Source organism: Bubalus bubalis, chromosome 16 (assembly GCF_019923935.1).
Source record: "Bubalus bubalis isolate 160015118507 breed Murrah chromosome 16, NDDB_SH_1, whole genome shotgun sequence".
Lineage (NCBI taxonomy): Eukaryota > Metazoa > Chordata > Mammalia > Artiodactyla > Bovidae > Bubalus > Bubalus bubalis.
This window is the reverse complement of record NC_059172.1, coordinates 6595398-6613905: the sequence shown is the minus strand read 5'-3', so window position 1 is coordinate 6613905 and position 18508 is coordinate 6595398. Positions and strand designations below refer to the sequence as shown.

General features: G+C 36.5%; 2 pseudogenes; both read left to right on the top strand.

Annotated features, from left to right (window-relative positions):
- Positions 1-4131: 4131 nt before the first annotated feature.
- Positions 4132-5060, top strand: LOC123464970 (annotated as a pseudogene).
- Positions 5061-11204: 6144 nt separating this feature from the next.
- LOC112579435 lies at positions 11205-12133 on the top strand (annotated as a pseudogene).
- Positions 12134-18508: the final 6375 nt, after the last annotated feature.

The following is an 18508-nucleotide window of genomic DNA, read 5'->3' as shown; positions in this document are numbered from 1 at the left end:
TTGATTGAGTTGACTATGTAACACTTGGGCATGACAATACACACTAGTATATTTATAATTGATAACCAACAAGGATCTACCATATATAGCACTAGGAACTCTATTCAACATCCTATAATAACCTAAATGGGAAAAGAATTTGAAAAATAATAGGTACGTGTATATGTACAACTCATTCACTTGCTGAACACCTGAAGCTAATGTTGTTAGTCAGCTATAATCCAATATAAAATAAATATTGAATATTAAAAAATAGAAATTTTATTTTAGTAATTATGTCATTGGATTCCTAGATGTTCATTGGCAGATGAATGGATAAGAATGTTGTAGTATATATACCCAATAGAATAATTAGTCAGTTATAAAAAGGAAAACAATTATGTCAGTTCTAATGAGGTGGATTAAGTTTGAGCCTATTATACGCATGAAGTAAGTCAGAAATAGATATTTTGTATTAAAGTATATATATGGAATCTAGAAGGATAGTACTGATGATCCTATGTGAAGGGCACAAAAGAGACAGTCATAAAGAACAGATGTTTGGACTCAGTGGAAGAAGGAGAGAGTGGGACGATTTGAGAGAATACCATTGAAACACACACCTTACCATGTATAAAACAGACAACCAGAGGGAGTTTGATGTAAGACACAGGGCACCCAAGCCAGTGCTCTGTGAAAACCTGGAGGGGTGGATTCGGGGGGAGAGGGTGGGGGGTTCGGGAGGAAGGGGACACAAGTATGCAGCAGAGGCTATCACAATATTGCAAAAGAATTATCCTCCAATTGAAGTAATAAATAAATTAAAAATACAATTATTAAAAAATAGAAATTTTAATTCAGTTGTTTTGTCATTAGATTGACATATTTACCTCTTAAACCCTGGTGTAGCTAAAGCCAGACACGGTGGCTATCATGCTATAGCTCATGTTCATATCATAAACCAAACTAGGGGACAAACTTGCATCTTATGCATTGGCCAGTGAATTCTTCGTCACTGAGCCACCAGGAAAGCCCCTATCAGTTCAGTTCCATTCAGTCACTCAGTTGTCTGACTCCTGGTGACCCCATGAAACTCAGCACGCCAGGCCTCCCTGTCCATCACCAACTCCCGGAGCCCACCCATATCCATGTCTGTCGAGTTGGTGATGCCATCCAACCATCTCATCCTCGTCTTCCCTTCTCCAGCTGCCCCCAATCCTTCCCAGCATCAGAGCCTTTTCCAAAAAGTCAGCTCTTCGCATCAGGTGGCCAAAGGATTGAAGTTTCAGTTTCAACATCAGTCCTTCCAGGGAACACCCAGGACTGATCTCCTTTAGGATGGACTGGTTGGATCTCCATGCAGTCTAAGGGACTCTGAAGTCTGCCATAACACCACAGTTCAAAATCATCAATTCTTTGGTGCTCAGATTCCTTTATAGTCCAACTCTCACATCCGTACACGACTACTGGAAAAACCATAGCCTTGACTAGACGGACCTCTGTTGACAAAGTCATGTCTTTGCTTTTTAATATGCTGTCTAGGTTGGTCACAACTTTTCTTTCAAGGAGTAAGCATCTTTTAATTTCATGGCTGCAATCACCATCTGCAGTGATTTTGGAGCCCCCCAAAATAAAGTCTGACCCTATTTCCACTGTTTTCCCATCTATTTGCCATGAAGTGATGGGACCAGATGCCATGATCTTCGTTTTCTGAATGTTGGGCTTTAAGCCAACTTTTTCACTCTCCTCTTTCACTTTCGTCAAGAGGCTTCTCTGTTCTTCTTCGCTTTCTGCCATATGGATGCTGTCATCTGTATATCGGATGCTATAGATATTTCTCTTGGCAATCTTGATTCCAGCTTGTACTTCTTCCAGCCCAGCATTTCTCATGATGTACTCTGCATATAAGTTAAATAAGCAGGGTGACAATATACAGCCTCGATGTTCTCCTTTTCCTATTTGAAACCAGTCTGTTGTTCCATGTCCAGTTCTAACTGTTGCTTCCTGACCTGGATGCAGGTTTCTCAAGAGGCAGGTCAGGTGGTCTGGTATTCCCATCTTTTCAGAATTTTCTATAGTTTATTGTGATCCACACAGTCAAAGGCTTTGGCATAGTCAATAGCAGAAATAGATGTTTTTCTGGAACTCTCTTGCTTTTTCGATGAACCCCCTATAGATGTTCTTTAAAACCTTTGAGGAAAATCCCAGTGAATTAATTACACAAGAATCATCCTTGGACACATTCCAAGACCCAGTGATAATAGTAGCTGGAAGGGATGAAATAGCCCGTGATCTTCACCTCTAAAAGGAAGAAGATGCTATTCGCTTAGTAACTGCCATAAAATTTTAAGGAGGTCCATTCTTAGACTTATAGCATGACTTAAAAAGAATCACAGGAATGTCTTTCAAAATCTCAACTAGTTTGGTCATGTTAATATGACAGAGTGAAAAGAAGTGGACAGTCAAATGCTATTTATATTTTTGAAGTTAGGAGGAAAGAAGTTGCTTGTGAACAATTTCTCTGCCAAATAACTAGTTGATTTCTTCTATGTCTATGTAATATATGCTGGACATTTTGATATATTTCCTAAAGCAATAAACTTGTTTTTCAGTGTGTGCACCATGGAATTGCTTTCAAATAATCTACACTGCACTTAAAATGACCTGAATAATCAGAAGACTCCATGAAGCAAATGGATGGACAGTCAAATAAACTATATGCTCAAGTAATAAAGTGGCCTTTTGTCCTCTTTGTCAAACTGGATGAAAAATAATTCCAAGTGTTTATGAGTAGCTTCAAGTTATTCTTCAGGTTCTGAACAAGCCTTCAGAGGGTAAGACTAACATTAAATAGTGGGAACCAAGCTGACAGTTGTGAGACCTTATTTCTTATATAAGAAAATAAATTACTTTAAAATCAAACAGATTCAATTCTAGGTATATGACTTAAAAATGTGTACTTGAGAAAATGAATTAGATATCTTGAACCTTAAGTTCTTCACTTATGAAATAAGTGTTACAGTTCTTGCTACTGTAAATATTAAATGTGTTCTATTAAACTATGAGTGAGTGATTGGAATATATTGTAGGAGTTTGGAGGAGTAGAGTGATGTTATCAGAAGAAGGTTAAAAAGGACATTTTGGGCTGCAGCAGGAGAACTGACTTTTGAGGCCAGTATAAATGTGGAGAGACTTAGCAGGAGGAATTAAGAAGTAGGGAATGATCAAATTTGTGATATATTCTGAAAGTAATGTTAGTACGATTTAAGCTTCATGAGAGTTACAAATGAGTAAAGAGCACTGAAATTTTGCTTATGAACACTAACATGAAAATTATAATATTTAATGAGATAAATAAGGAATGCTCTTTAAATTATATTTATAAATGCTCATGTTTATTTTGGAAAATTTAGAAGTTATGTTTTATAAATATTAAATTGCTATTCAGTTGGATTTCAAAATTAGAGATGTTGCAAATAAACATTTGAAATTTAGGGGAAAGGTAAGCCCTGGAGATACAAAATTAGACTGCTGCAGTCTAATTTATTGATCAAAAAAGGGAAATAACCACCTACAGACCAAAGAAGTGTCAGTGAAGTTAGAGAAAATTCAGGACAAGGAATTCATCTATTCACACATTCATCTACCTACACTGATTATGTGTATTACCTTGAGTGTGTTTCATGTATTATACTTTGTGTCTTTATAAATGCTGCACCTTTTATGACTTTCTTTATTTCTTTATATTTTCAATTATTTTTTACACTCAGCTGAAACATTACTTCCTCTTGTAAGACTTCTGTGACACTCACTCGATATACTCCTATATTCGGACTCCTCAACACTGTGTGAATTTAATGGAACTTCATACATGTGTCAGGAATTTTTTTTTGTTGTTGTTCTGTGTCTTATCACTGAGGTTAAACAACAAACAAACAAAAACAACTATGCCTTATTCCACTTGGTAATCAAATTTTCTATGACACATTAGACACAAATATATGTTCTATTGATATTCTTCCAATGAATGAATAAATAAATAAAAATTCTTATACATTTGAGCATTTTCCCCCTTTAAGTGTTATCCCTCTTGTTTTTTTTTTTTTTAAGTAAACTGCTTTAATATGTGAAGTCAGCTCCTGTCCAGATTAGATGGAATCAAGAAATAACGTAACCTACTTTGTCCTTCTGGGCCTCACACAGAATCCAAAGGAGCAGAAAGTGCTTTCTGTTTTGTTCCTGTTCCTCTACCTTTTGACTCTGGTGGGCACCCTTCTTATTACAGTGACTATAGCTGTCAGTGAGACCCTGAACTCACCATGTACTTTTTTCTTGCTAGCTTATCATGTATGGATGTCACTTACTCCACTTCTATCACTCCCAGATTGATTTCTGAGTTGTTATTTGGGGAAAAAAACATATCCTTTGAATCTTGCATGACCCAACTGTTTGCAGAGCACCTTTTTGCTGGATCAGGGGTTTTCCTTCTGCTGGTGATGGCCTGTGACCGCTATGTGGCCATCTGTAAGCCCTTGCATTACTTGGTGATCATGAGGCAGAGAGTGTGTGTTGTGTTGCTGGTGCTGTCCTGGGTTGGAGGTTTTCTGCACTCAATAATTCAACTTAGCACTGTTTATTGGCTCCCATTCTGTGGCCCGAATGTCATTGATCACTATATGTGTGACATGTACCCCTTATTGGAACTTGTCTGTACTGACACCTATGTCATTGGCCTCTTCGTGCTGGCCAATGGGGGACTGATCTGTACTATAGTGTTTCTGCTCTTGCTCGTCTCCTATGGAGTCATCCTGCACTCTCTGAAGAACCTGAGTCAGGAAGGGAGGCGGAAAGCCCTCCAGACCTGTGGTTCCCACATCACTGTGGTTGTCTGCTTCTTTGTTCCCTGTATTTTCATGTATGTGAGACCTGCTAAGACGTTCCCTGTTGACAAATTATTGAGCATGTTTTTCACAGTCATAACCCCCATTCTGAACCCATTAATCTACAGTCTAAGAAGTTCTGAGCTAACTCATGCTATGAAGAAGCTCTGGAGAAGAAATATCATATCTCATATTAAATAAGTGCATGATCTACCATGAAGGGAGTCATTTGCCAGCGGGTTTCATTTCCTTAGAATACAGAAGTCATTTTAAAATTTGATTCTGATATAAATTTTTTCTTTAAAAAGGAAAAAATCCTCTGTCTTCAAAGAGTTTATGATCATTCCAATTAAAGGTCATTGTTATACAGCTTTGGTATTAATAACAATTTGCTCCATACAAAGCCCTCTCCAACTGTTACTCTCACATCACTGTGGTCACCTTAGTTTTTGTGTCTTGCTTATTTGTGCATTTGTACCTGAATTTTGGATACATTTTATATCATAATAAGTCCTTTGTTAAAGTTACAGTTCACCCTCAGAAATTTAAACGTGAAAATGCTATGAGGAAGTTCTGGGATGAAAAAGTGAATTTGGGAAAAGGTCACAGTAATAAAAAGTGAGTTTGTCTTTAAAATGGAAAAGAGAAAAGAGAATTTTATGATTGACAACTGTACACTACTTAACAAAAGCTTGCTGATTTTGACATATAGCCACACAGAGGCAAGTTCCAGATAGAGAATTATTTACCATTATAAAATTATACTTAGTTTTATGTATTACTCAGTTGGGAGTTAAATTTTATTTACCTGCAGAATTAGTTATAATTTGGAAATTCCCTGCCAGTCCAGAAGTTGGGACTACATACTTTCATTGCCAAGGGCCTGTGTTCAGTCCTTGCTAGGTGAACTAGAATCCCACAGGCTACACCACACAGCCACACACATAAAAAAGCCACACCAAAAATAAATAAACAACAAACAAACAAACAAAAAATCTAGGCAATGGATATTGCAAAAAAGAGTTTTCTATTATACTGTTCTAAAGTTTTTTTGAAATGCAAATGTTTGTTTTACTATGACTCATTGCAGTTTCTATTTCAGTCATCACGCTTCCACGTAGCATAATTTATTCCCTGCCACTCTGAGGGTAAACCCACCCCACTCAGTGTTTCATCAGTCACTTTGGTGTCTCTGCAGAGTGGAGACAAAGTCTAATCTGTGGTGTGTAATCTGGGTGTATATTCCAATTGCTTTGTAGGGAAGGAAGTTTCATATGCATTTCAAAATGCCCTCCTCCCCTGAATAATCAGGGAATCAGTGCTAGTCTGGAGGAGCACAAAATTCTTCAAAAATTTTGGCTATCTTGCACCTAAAATCTGATTTTCAGACTCCAAACTTTCTTCTTTCAGGTCTACTTTGTTTATTGATGAATCCTGAGTGCTGAGAACAATGCCTGGCCTATGGTAGATATTCAATGTTGATTGAGTTGATTACATAATACTTGGGTATTAACAATACACCCCGGTGTATTTAAAATTGATAACCAACAAGGATCTACCATATGTAGCACAGGGAAATCTATTCAACACCCTATAATAACCTAAATGGGAAAAGAATTTGAAAAATAATAGGTATGTGTATATGTACAGCTTACTCACTTTTCTGAACACCTGAAGCTAATGTTAGTCAGCTATAATCCAATATAAAATAAATATTGAATATTAAAAAATAGAAATTTTAATTTAGTAATTATGTCATTGGATTCCTAGATGTTAATTGGCAGATGAATGGATAAGAAAGTTGTAGTATATATATCCAATGGAATAATTACTCAGTTATAAAAAGGAACGCATTTAAGTCAGTTCTAATGAGGTGGATTAAGCTAGAGTCTATTATAAGTGTGAAGTAAGTCAGAAATAGATATTGTGTATTAAAGTATATATATGGAATCTAGAAGGATAGTACTGATGATCCTATGTGAAGGGCAGCAAAGGAGACAGTCATAAGAACAGCTGTTTGGACTCAGTGGAAGCAGGAGAGTGTGGGATGATTTGATAGAGTAGCATTGAAACACACACCTTACCGTGTGTAAAACAGACAACCAGAGGGAGTTTGATGTAAGACACAGGGCACCCAAGCCAGTGCTCTGTGCCAACCTGGAGGGGTGGATCGGGAGAGAGGGGTGGGGGTTCAGGAGGGAGGGGACACAAATATGCAGCAGAAGCTATCACAATATTGCAAAAGAATTATCCTCCATATGAAATAAATTAATACAAATAAAATTATTAAAAAATAGAGATTTTAATTTAGTTGTTTTGTCATTGATTGACATATGTACCTCTTAAACCCAGATGTATCTAAGCCAGACACGTTGGCTATCATGCTATAGTTCATGTTCATATCATAAACCAAACTAGGGGACAAACTTGCATCTTATGCATTGGCAAGTGAATTTTTCATCACTGACCCACCAGGAAAGCCCCTATCAAGTTCATTTCCATTCAGTTGTGTCCGACTCCTGGTGACCCCATGAACTGCAGCACGCCAGGCCTCCCTGTCCATCACCAACTCCTGAAGTCCACCAAACCCATGCCTGTCAAGTTGGTGATGCCATCCAGCCATCTCCTCCTCTGTCATCCCCTTCTCCTCCTGCCACCAATCCCTCCCAGCATCAGAGTCTTTTGAAATGAGTCAGCTCTTTGCATCAGGTGGCCAAAGGATTGGAATTTCAGCTTCAACATCAGTCCTTCCAGGGAACACCCAGGACTGATCTCCTTTAGGATGGACTGATTGGATGTCCATGCAGTCCAAAGGACTCTCAAGTCTTCTGCAACACCACAGTTCAAAAACATCAATTCTTCGGCGCTCAGCTTTCTTACAGTCCAACTCTCACATCTGTACATGACTACTGGAAAAACCATTGAAGTAAGCCAAAAGAAAAACACCAATACAGTATACTAATGCATATATATGGAATTTAGAAAGATGGTAACAATAACCCTGTGTACGAGACAGCAAAAGAGACACTGATGTATAGAACAGTCTTATGGACTCTGTGGGAGAGGAAGAGGGTGGGAAGATTTGGGAGAATGGCATTGAAACATGTAAAATATCATGTATGAAACGAGTTGCCAGTCCAGGTTCGATGCACAATACTGGATGCTTGGGGCTAGTGCACTGGGACGACCCAGAGGGATGGAATGGGGATGGAGGAGGGAGGAGGGTTCAGGACGGGGAACACATGTATACCTGTGGTGGATTAATTTTGAAAATTGGCAAAACTAATACAATTATGTAAAGATTAAAAAAAAAAAAAAAGAACCAACAACAACAAAAAAAGAAAGAAAAACCATAGCCTTGACTAGATGGACCTTTGTTGATAAAGTCATGTCTTTGCTTTTTAATATGCTGTTTAATTTGGTCACAACTTTCCTTCCAAGGAGTAAGCATCTTTTAATTTCATGGCTGCAATCACCATCTGCAGTGATATTGGAGCCCCCCCAAATATAAAGTCTGACACTGTTTCCACTGTTTCCCCATCCATTTGCCATGAAATGATGGGACCAGATGCCATGATCTTCGTTTTCTGAATGTTGAGATTTAAGCCAACTTTTTCACTCTCCTCTTTCACTTTCATCTAGAGACTCTTCAGTTCTTCTTCACTTTCTGCCATAAGGGTGCTGTCATCTGCATATCTGAGGTTATAGATATTTCTCTTGGCAATCTTGATTCCAGCTTGTGCTTCGTCCAGCCCAGCATTTCTCATGATGTACTCTGCATATAAGTTAAATAAGCAGGGTGACAATATACAGCCTTGATATACTCCTTTTCCTATTTGGAACCAGTCTGTTGTTCCATGTCCAGTTCTAACTGTTGCTTCCTGATCTGCATACAGGTTTCTCAAGAGGCAGGTCAGACGGTCTGGTATTCCCATCTCTCTCAGAATTTTCCCTAGTTCATTGTGATCCACACTGTCAAAGGCTTTAGTATAGTCAATAAAGCAGAAATAGATGTTTTTCTGGAACTCTCTTGTTTTTTCAATGAAGCCCCGATAGATGTTCTTTAAAACCTTTAAGGAAAATCCCAGTGAATTAATTACATAAGAATCAGCCTTGGACACATTCCAAGACCCAGTGATAATTGCAGCTGGAAGGGGTGAAATAGCCTATGATCTTCACCCCTGAAAGGAAGAAGATGCTATTCGCTTAGTAACTGCCATAAAATTTTAAGGAGGTCCATTCTTAGACTTATAGCATGACTTAAAAAGAATCACAGGAATGTCTTTCAAAATCTCAACTAGTTTGGTCATGTTAATATGACAGAGTGAAAAGAAGTGGACAGTCAAATGCTATTTATATTTTTGAAGTTAGGAGGAAAGAAGTTACTTTTGAACAATTTCCCTGCCAAGTAACTAGTTGATTTCTTCTATGTGTATGTAGTATATGCTGGATATTTTGATATATTTCCTAAAGCAATAAACTTGTTTTTCAGTGTGTGCACTGTAGAATTGCTTTCAAATAATCTACACTGCACTTAAAATGACCTGAATAATCAGAAGACTCCATGAAGCAAATGGATGGACAGTCATATAAACTGTATGCTCAAGTAATAATGCAGCCTTTTGTGCTCTTTGTCAAACTGGATGAAAAATAATTCCAAGTGTTTATGAGTAGATTCAAGTTATTCTTCAGGTTTTGAACAAGCCTCCAGAAGGTAAGACTAACATTAAATAGTGGGAACCAAGCTGACAGTTGTGAGACCTTATTTATTATATAAGAAAATATTACTTTAAAATCAAACGAATTGAATTCTAGGTATATGATTTAAAAATGTGTACTTGAGAAAATGAATTAGATATTCTGAACCTTAAGTTCTTCATTTATGAAATAAGGATTACAGTTCTTGCTACTGTAAATATTAAATGTGTTCTATTAAACTATGAGTGAGTGATTGGAATATACTGTAGGAGTTTGGAGAAGTAGAGTGATGTTATCAGAAGAAGGTTAAAAAGGACATTTTGGGCTGCAGCAGGAGAACTGACTTTTGAGGCTCGTATAAATGTGAAGGGAGAAGACAATGGCACCCCACTCCAGTACTCTTGCCTGGAAAATCCCATGGACGGAGGAGCCTGGTAGGCTGCAGTCCATGGGGTCACTAAGAGTCAGACACAACTGAGCAACTTCACTTTATCTTTTCACTTTCATGCATTGGAGAAGGAAATGGCAACCCACTCCAGTGTTCTTGCTGGAGAATCCCAGAGACAGGGAAGCCTGGTGGGCTGCCGTCTATGGGGTCACACAGAGGCGGACTCGACTGAAGTGACTTAGCATAGCATAGCATATAAATGTGGAGAGACTTAGCAGGAGGCTGTTACCATGGAACAGGAAGCAATTAAGAAGTAGGGAATGATCAAATTTGTGATATATTCTGAAAGTAGAGTTTGTACAATTTATTTAAGTTTAATGAGAGTGACAAATGAGTAAAGAGAACTGAAATTTTGTTTCTGAACACTAACATGAAAATTATAATATTTAATGAGATAAATAAGGAATGCTCTTTAAATTATATTTCAAAAATAGTCATGTTTATTGTGGAGAATTTAGAAGTTATGTGTTATAAATATTAAAATGCCATTCAGTTGGATTTCAAAATTAGAGATGTTGCAAATAAACATTTGAAATTTAGGGGAAAGGTAAGCCCTGGAGATACAAAATTAGACTGCTGCAGTCTAATTTATTGATCAAAAAAGGGAAATAACCACCTACAGACCAAAGAAGTGTCAGTGAAATTAGAGAAAATTCAGGACAAGGAATTCATCTATTCACACATTCATCTACCCACACTGATTATGTGTATTACCTTGAATGTGTTTCATGTATTATACTTTGTGTCTTTATAAATGCTGCACCTTTTCATGGCTTTCTTTATTTCTTTATATTTTCAATTATTTTTTACACTCAGCTGAAACATTACTTCCTCTTGTAAGACTTCTGTGACACTCACTCGATATACTCCTATATTCTGACACTCAGCACTGTGTGAATTTAATGGAACTTCATACATGTGTCAGGAATTTTTTGTTGTTGTTGTTCTGTGTCTTATCACTGAGGTTAAACAACAAACAAACAAAAAACAACTATGCCTTATTCCACTTGGTAATCAAATTTTCTATGACACATTAGACACAAATATATGTTCTATTGACATTCTTCCAATGAATGAATAAATAAATAAAAATGCTTTTACATTTGAGCATTTTCCCCTTTTAAGTGTTATCCCTCTCTCTTTTTTTTTTTTTAAAGTAAACTGCTTTAATATGTGAAGTCAGCTCCTGTCCAGATTAGATGGAATCAAGAAATAATGTAACCTACTTTGTCCTTCTGGGCCTCACACAGAATCCAAAGGAGCAGAAAGTGCTTTCTGTTTTGTTCCTGTTCATCTACCTTTTGACTCTGGTGGGCACCCTTCTTATTACAGTGACTATAGCTGTCAGTGAGACCCTGAACTCACCATGTACTTTTTTCTTGCTAGCTTATCTTGTATGGATGTCACTTACTCCACTTCTATCACTCCCAGATTGATTTCAGAGTTGTTATTTGGGGAAAAAAACATATCCTTTGAATCTTGCATGACCCAACTGTTTGCAGAGCACCTTTTTGCTGGATCAGGGGTTTTCCTTCTGCTGGTGATGGCCTATGACCGCTATGTGGCCATCTGTAAGCCCTTGCATTATTTGGTGATCATGAGGCAGAGGGTGTGTGTTGTACTGCTGGTGATGTCCTGGTTTGGAGGTTTTCTGCACTCAATAATTCAACTTAGTACTGTTTGTGGGCTCCCATTCTGTGGCCCGAATGTCATTGATCACTATACGTGTGACATGTATGCCTTATTGGAACTTGTCTGTACTGACACCTATGTCATTGGCCTCTTAGTGCTGGCCAATGGGGGACTGATCTGTACTATAGTGTTTCTGCTCTTGCTCGTCTCCTATGGAGTCATCCTGCACTCTCTGAAGAACCTGAGTCAGGAAGGGAGGCGGAAAGCCCTCCAGACCTGTGGTTCCCACATCACTGTGGTTGTCTGCTTCTTTGTTCCCTGTATTTTCATGTATGTGAGACCTGCTAAGACGTTCCCTGTTGACAAATTATTGAGCATGTTTTTCACAGTCATAACCCCCATTCTGAACCCATTAATCTACAGTCTAAGAAGCTCTGAGCTAACTCATGCTATGAAGCAGCTCTGGAGAAGAAACATCATATATCATATTAAGTAAGTGCATGATCTACCATGAATGGAGTCATTTGCCAGCAGGTTCCACTTCCTTAGAATGCAGAAGTCATTTTAAAATTTGATTCTGATTTAAAGTTTTTTCTTTAAAAAGACGTTTGAAGTTTTCTCATCTTATACTATAAACCTTTCCCACTTCACTGCTGACTTTGAGAATCTGCCAAATGCTAGTGATGATGGTTGATTCTTTTCACTTCAACAAGCTCTGAATAAATAGCTTCTGTTTTTCTCAAAAAAAAAAAAAAAGAAAGAAAAGAATCCTCTTTCTTCAAAGAGTTTATGATAATTCCAATTAAAGATCATTATTATACAGCTGTGCTGTTAATAACAGTTCGCTCCATACAAAGCCCTCTCCACCTGTAACTCTCACATCACTGTGGTCACCTTAGTTTTTGTGTCTTGCTTATTTGTGCATTTGTACCCAAGCCTTGGGTACATTTTATATCATAATAAGTCCTTTGTTAAACTTACACTTCACCCTCAGAGATTTAGATGTGAAAATGCTATGAGGAAGTTCTGGGATGAAAAAGTGAATTTGGGAAAAGATCACAGTAATAAAAAGTGAGTTTGTCTTTAAAATGGAAAAGTGAAAAGAGAATTTTATGATTGACGACAATTGTACACTACTTAACAAAAGCTTGCTGATTTTGACATATAGCCACACAGAGGCAAGTTTCAGATAGAGAATTATTTACCATTATAAAATTATACTTAGTTTTATGTATTACTCAGTTGGGAGTTAAATTTTGTTTACTGTCAGAATGAGTTATAATTTGGAAATTCCCTGCCAGTCCGGAAGTTGGGACTACACACTTTCATTGCCAAGGGCCTGTGTTCAGTCCTTGCTAGGAGAACTAGAATCCCACAGGCTATACCACACAGCCACACACATAAAAAAGCCACACCAAAAATAAATAAACAAACAAACAAAAAACCTAGGCAATGAATATTGCAAAAAAGAGTTTGCTATAATACAGTTCTAAAATTTTTTTGAAATGCAAATGTTTATTTTACTATGACTCATTGCAGTTTCTTTTTTTTTTATTGTTTTAAAATTTTATTTTATTTTTTAATGTTACAATATTGTATTGGTTTTGCCATACATCAAAATGAATCCACCACAGCAGTTTCTGTTTAAGTCATCACGCTTCCACATAGCATAATTTATTCCCTGCCACTCTGAGGGTAAACCCACCCGACTTAGTGTTTCATCAGTCACTTTAGTGTCTCTGCAGAGTGGAGTCGAAGTCCAATCTGTGGTGTGTAATCCGGGTTTATATTCCCACTGCTTTGTAGGGAAGGAAGTTTCATATTATAAAATGTCCTCCTCCCCTGAATAACCAGGCAATCTGAGCTAATCTGGAAGAGCACAAATACTTCAAAAATGTTTGCTATCTTGACCTAAAATCTGATTTTCAGACTACAAACTCTCCTTTTTTCTGGTCTGCTTTGTTTATTGGTGAATCCTGAGTACTTAGAACAATGCCTGGCCTATGGTAGATACTCAATGTTGGTTGAGTTGACTATGTAACACTTGGGCATTGACAATACACACTAGTATATTTATAATTGATAACCAACAAGGATCTACCATATGTAGCACAGGGAACTCTATTCAACATCCTATAATAACCTAAACGGGAAAATAATTAGAAAAAGAATAGGTTCACATATATGTAAAACTCACTCACTTTGCTGAACACCTGAAGCTAATACTTTTAGTCAACTATAATCCAATATAAAATAGATATTGAATATTAAAAAACAGAAATTTTAATTTACTAGTTTTGTCATTGTATTCCTAGATGTCCATTGGCAGATGAATGGATAAGAAAGTTGTAGTATGTATGCCCAATGGAATAATTACTCAGTTATAAAAAGGCTCACATTAAGTCAGTTCTAATGAGGTGGCTTAACCTAGAGCCTATTATAGGCGTGAGGTAAGTCAGAAATAGATATTGTGTATTAAAGTATGTATATGGAATCTAGAAAGATAGTATTGATGATCCTATGTGAAGGGCAGCAAAGGAGACAGGCATAAAGAACAGATGTTTGGACTCAGTGGAAGAAAGAGAGAGTGGGATGATTTGAGAGAGTAGCATTGACACACACACCTTACCGTGTGTAAAACAGACAACCAGAGGGAGTTTGATGTAAGACACAGGGCACCCAAGCCAGCGCTCTGTGAAAACCTGGAGGGGTGGATCAGGGGGGAGAGGGTGGGGGTTCAGGAGGGAGCGGACACATGTATGCAGCAGAGACTATTATCCTCCAATTGAAGTAAATAAATAAATTAAAGAATGCAATTATTAAAAAATAGAGATTTTAATTTAGTTGTTTTGTCATGAGATTGACATATTTACCTCTTAAACCCAGGTGTATCTAAAGCCAATGATATTTGCAGACAGTTTGGGCTTTCGTGCTATAGTTTATGTTCATATCATAAAGCAATTAATGAGGTCACCTGAGTTCTTCAATTTATTTTTAAAATTGTGGTCAAATATACATAACAAAATATACAGTTTTAACCATTTTAAAGTGTCACTACCTTAATTCATAGTGTTGTGCCAACATTATGGTTGTCATCTCCAAAATGTTTCCAACTTGTCAAACTGTAATTTCACAACCATCTAACAAAATTTCCCATTTCCACTTACTGAGCACCATCCAACTACCATTCTATCTTCTGTCTATAAACTTGACTAATTAAGTGTCTCAGTCAAATGTAGTCACACAATATTAGTTTTTCTGTGTGATTTCCTTTTTCACTTTGCATCAATATACTACCCTTTCTCCATTAAACGCTCTTGACACTCTTGTTGAATATTATCTAGGATGTATATAAAGCTTTATTTCTAGACCATCTATTTTATTCCATTTGCATGTTGTCCATCTTTATTTCAATGGTCGTGCTGGGATTCCCATAACTTTGTATTATATATTTTAGGATCAGGTAGCATGAGACCTACAACTTTCTACTTCCTTTCAAAAAATTGTTTCGGCAATTTGGAGTCCTTGAGATTCTGTATGAATTTTTCTGCTTCTATAAAAACTATTTTGGGATTTTGATAAGGATTGCACTGAATCTGAAGGTATTATTAACATCTTAATAATTTGTAGGGGTATTATTAACATCTTAATACTGTTAAATATCCCAGATCATAAATATCTTTCCATGTATGTGTGTATTTGATAATATCACTGAGATATATTTTGTAGTTTTCAGTTTACAAGACTGTCTCCTTGGTTAAGGTTATTCCTAAATATTTTATTCTTCATGGTGCTTTTGTAAGTGTACTTATTTTCTTAATTTATTCTTGGGTTTTTCATGATCGTGTAGAAGTTCAGCATCACTTCATAAAAATCTCTCAACAAACTGGAAATAGAAAGAATGTAGCTTGACATGATATCCATATATGACAGATGCACAGCTCAACATGGAAAGGTTAAAAGCTGCCCCATTAAAATCCGGAATAAGACAAGAAGGCACAAGTCCTTTTTAACATAGTACTGCCATAAAAATTCCTGTGAAAATTTTAAAGTTGTGTTAGGTATAGCTCCTGTCATCTATGAAGTGAAATAATTTTATTAATTTTTATATACTTTCAATTGCTGTAACAGGGCTTATTAAAAAAAACTTATTTTTATATTGGAGGGTAGCCAATAAGCAATGTTGTGATAATTTCATGCGGATAGCAAATGAAAGAACTCAGCCTATATATACAAGCATCCATTCTCCACCAAACCCCCCTTTCATCCAGGTTACCATATAATACTGTGCAGAGTCCCCTGTGCTATATAGTAGGACCTTGTTGATTATTTAATTTAAATGTTGCGGGGTGTACATGTCAACTCCAAAATCCCTAACTGTCTCTTCCCAAGTTCTTCCACTCTAACAAGCGTAAGTTTATTCTCTGAGTCTGTGGGTATGTTGTGTGTGTGTGTGTGTGTGCTGAGTCATGTCCCATGGCCTGCAGCCGTCCACACTCCTCTGTCCATGGAATTGTCCAGGCTCCGTTTCATAAATAAGGTCATTTGTATAATTTCTGTAACAGTGTCTCTGATGGAAGTCACTTCCTACACTTTCAAACTCAGCTTGAGCATCACCTTTAAGAAAGCTCGCCTTGGATTACTTTATCCCCAGTAGAATTTTCCCTCTTATTTTCTGTCACTATACCCTATTTCTTGTCTTTTAAGCAGTGAATAAAACTTCAACTTCTTTAAAATTGTCTCCTTTTTTTTTGTATGACTTTATTATAACAAAATTAGATCCACGCAGGAGAAAATTTTACATGATTTTCCCCCTGGCTTTATTAATTCTTGTCCTCACTTAGAGCAAGGTTGCCGGTAAAATGCAGGTATCATCAACTTTTTGAAAATTAATAATTGGATTATTTACTATATATAAAATTTTAATACATTTAATTGTGTTTTTGGATATTATATATATATATATATATAAAAGCAACATTTAAGATAATTAAATTGGATATTATGTAAAAGGAAACAATCTTGCTATGGCTGGTGGGGAAATACATAACAAATAATTTCACTAAAACTAAATGACTGGGTTGATATTTCCTTCTTGATTTGCAGGAATCTCATGATTCTGGAGCTCTTTGTCCATGCTGCACCTTTCTGACATTAATTTTGTGATTTGGCTTATTAATAACTTTACATATAGATGTTCCTTTAAAAAACTTTGGGGAAAATCACAGTGAATTAATTAAGCAAGAATTATCCCCGGACACATGCCAATTCCAAGACTCAATGATAATTGCAGCTGGAAGGGATGAAATATCTTGTGATCTTCATCCCTAACAGGAAGAAGATGCTACCCACTTAGTAACTGACAGAAATTTTTCAGAAGGTCCTTTCTTAGACTTAAAGCATGGCTTAAAAAAAGTTAGGAAATTTTTTCAAAATTTCGATCAACTACTCTGTCCATGCTAACATGACACAGTGAAAAATGATAAAGAATAAAATGCAAGTTTTTTTTTTTTTTTACATTAGCAGGAATAAGTTACTTGTGAAAAATTTCCCTCCCAAATGACTATTTGATATCTTCTATGTATATATAGAATTTCCTGGTCATTTTGATAAATTTCCCAACATAATAAACTTTTCTTTTCTGTGTGCACCATGGAATTCCATTAAGGTAATATATACTGCACATAAAAATAACCTTCTGAATAATCAGAAGACTCCGTGAAGTTAATGAACAGACAGTCAAACAAAATAAACTATATCTTCAAGTAATAAGGCAGCTTTTTGCCCTTTGTTGCCAAACTGGATGAAAAATAATTTCAGTGTGTTTATGAGTAATTTAAGGTCATTCTTCAGATTCTGAACAAGCCTCCACAAGGTAAAACTAACAGTAAATAGTGGGAACCAGTCTCCCAATTGTGAGAAATTATTATGTAGAAATTAAATTACTTTGAAATCAAACTTAGACTCAATTCTAGGTATATCACTTTAAAATGTGACTTGAGAAACTGAATTAGTTGTTCTGAGCTTTAGCTTCTTCAGTTATGAAATGAGGATTGCAGTTCTTATTACAGTAAATATTAAATGTGTTACATTAAGATATGAGTATGTGTTTGGAATATATTGCAGGAGCTTTGAGCAAAAGAGAGATGCTATCAAAATAAGATTAAAAAGGACAATTTGGGCAGCTTCAGGAGAACCAATTATTTGGAGGCCAGAATAAACTTGGAGAGACTTGGTAGAAAGCTATTTCAGTGGAGCAGGAAGAAATTAAGAAGTTGGGGATGATCATATTTGTAATATATTTTGAAAGTAGATTTGATAGGATTTATTAAGATTTTATGAAATTAATAAATGAGAAGAGTACTGAGATTTTTTTTGTCTGAACAACAACATGGAAAATGATTGTATTTAATGAGATAAATGCAGAGCACCTCTTTAAATTTATACATTATGTTTATTGTGGACAATTTAAAAGCTTAATAAGTACTAAATTGCCAATCAATCGGATGTCCAAAATTAGAGATGTTGCATATAGGCAGCTTAGTGGTAAAGTATCCGCCTGCCAGTGGAGGAGAGGCAGAAGATAAGGGTTAGATCCCTGGATTGGGAAGATCTCTCGGAGGTGGAAATGGCAACCACTCCAGTATTCTTGCCTGGGAAATACCATGCATGGCACATATCTAAGTTTGAGAAATAGAGGAGAGTTAGGGACTGGGGACACAATTTTCATTGTTGCAGTATTTATCAGTCGTGTCTGACTCTTAGTGGCCCCATGGGCCTCAGCCTACCAGGCTCCTTCGTCCATGGGATTTTCCAGCCAAGAGTACTGGAGTGGGTTGCCATTGCCTTCTGTGTTACATGGGTCTGGAAT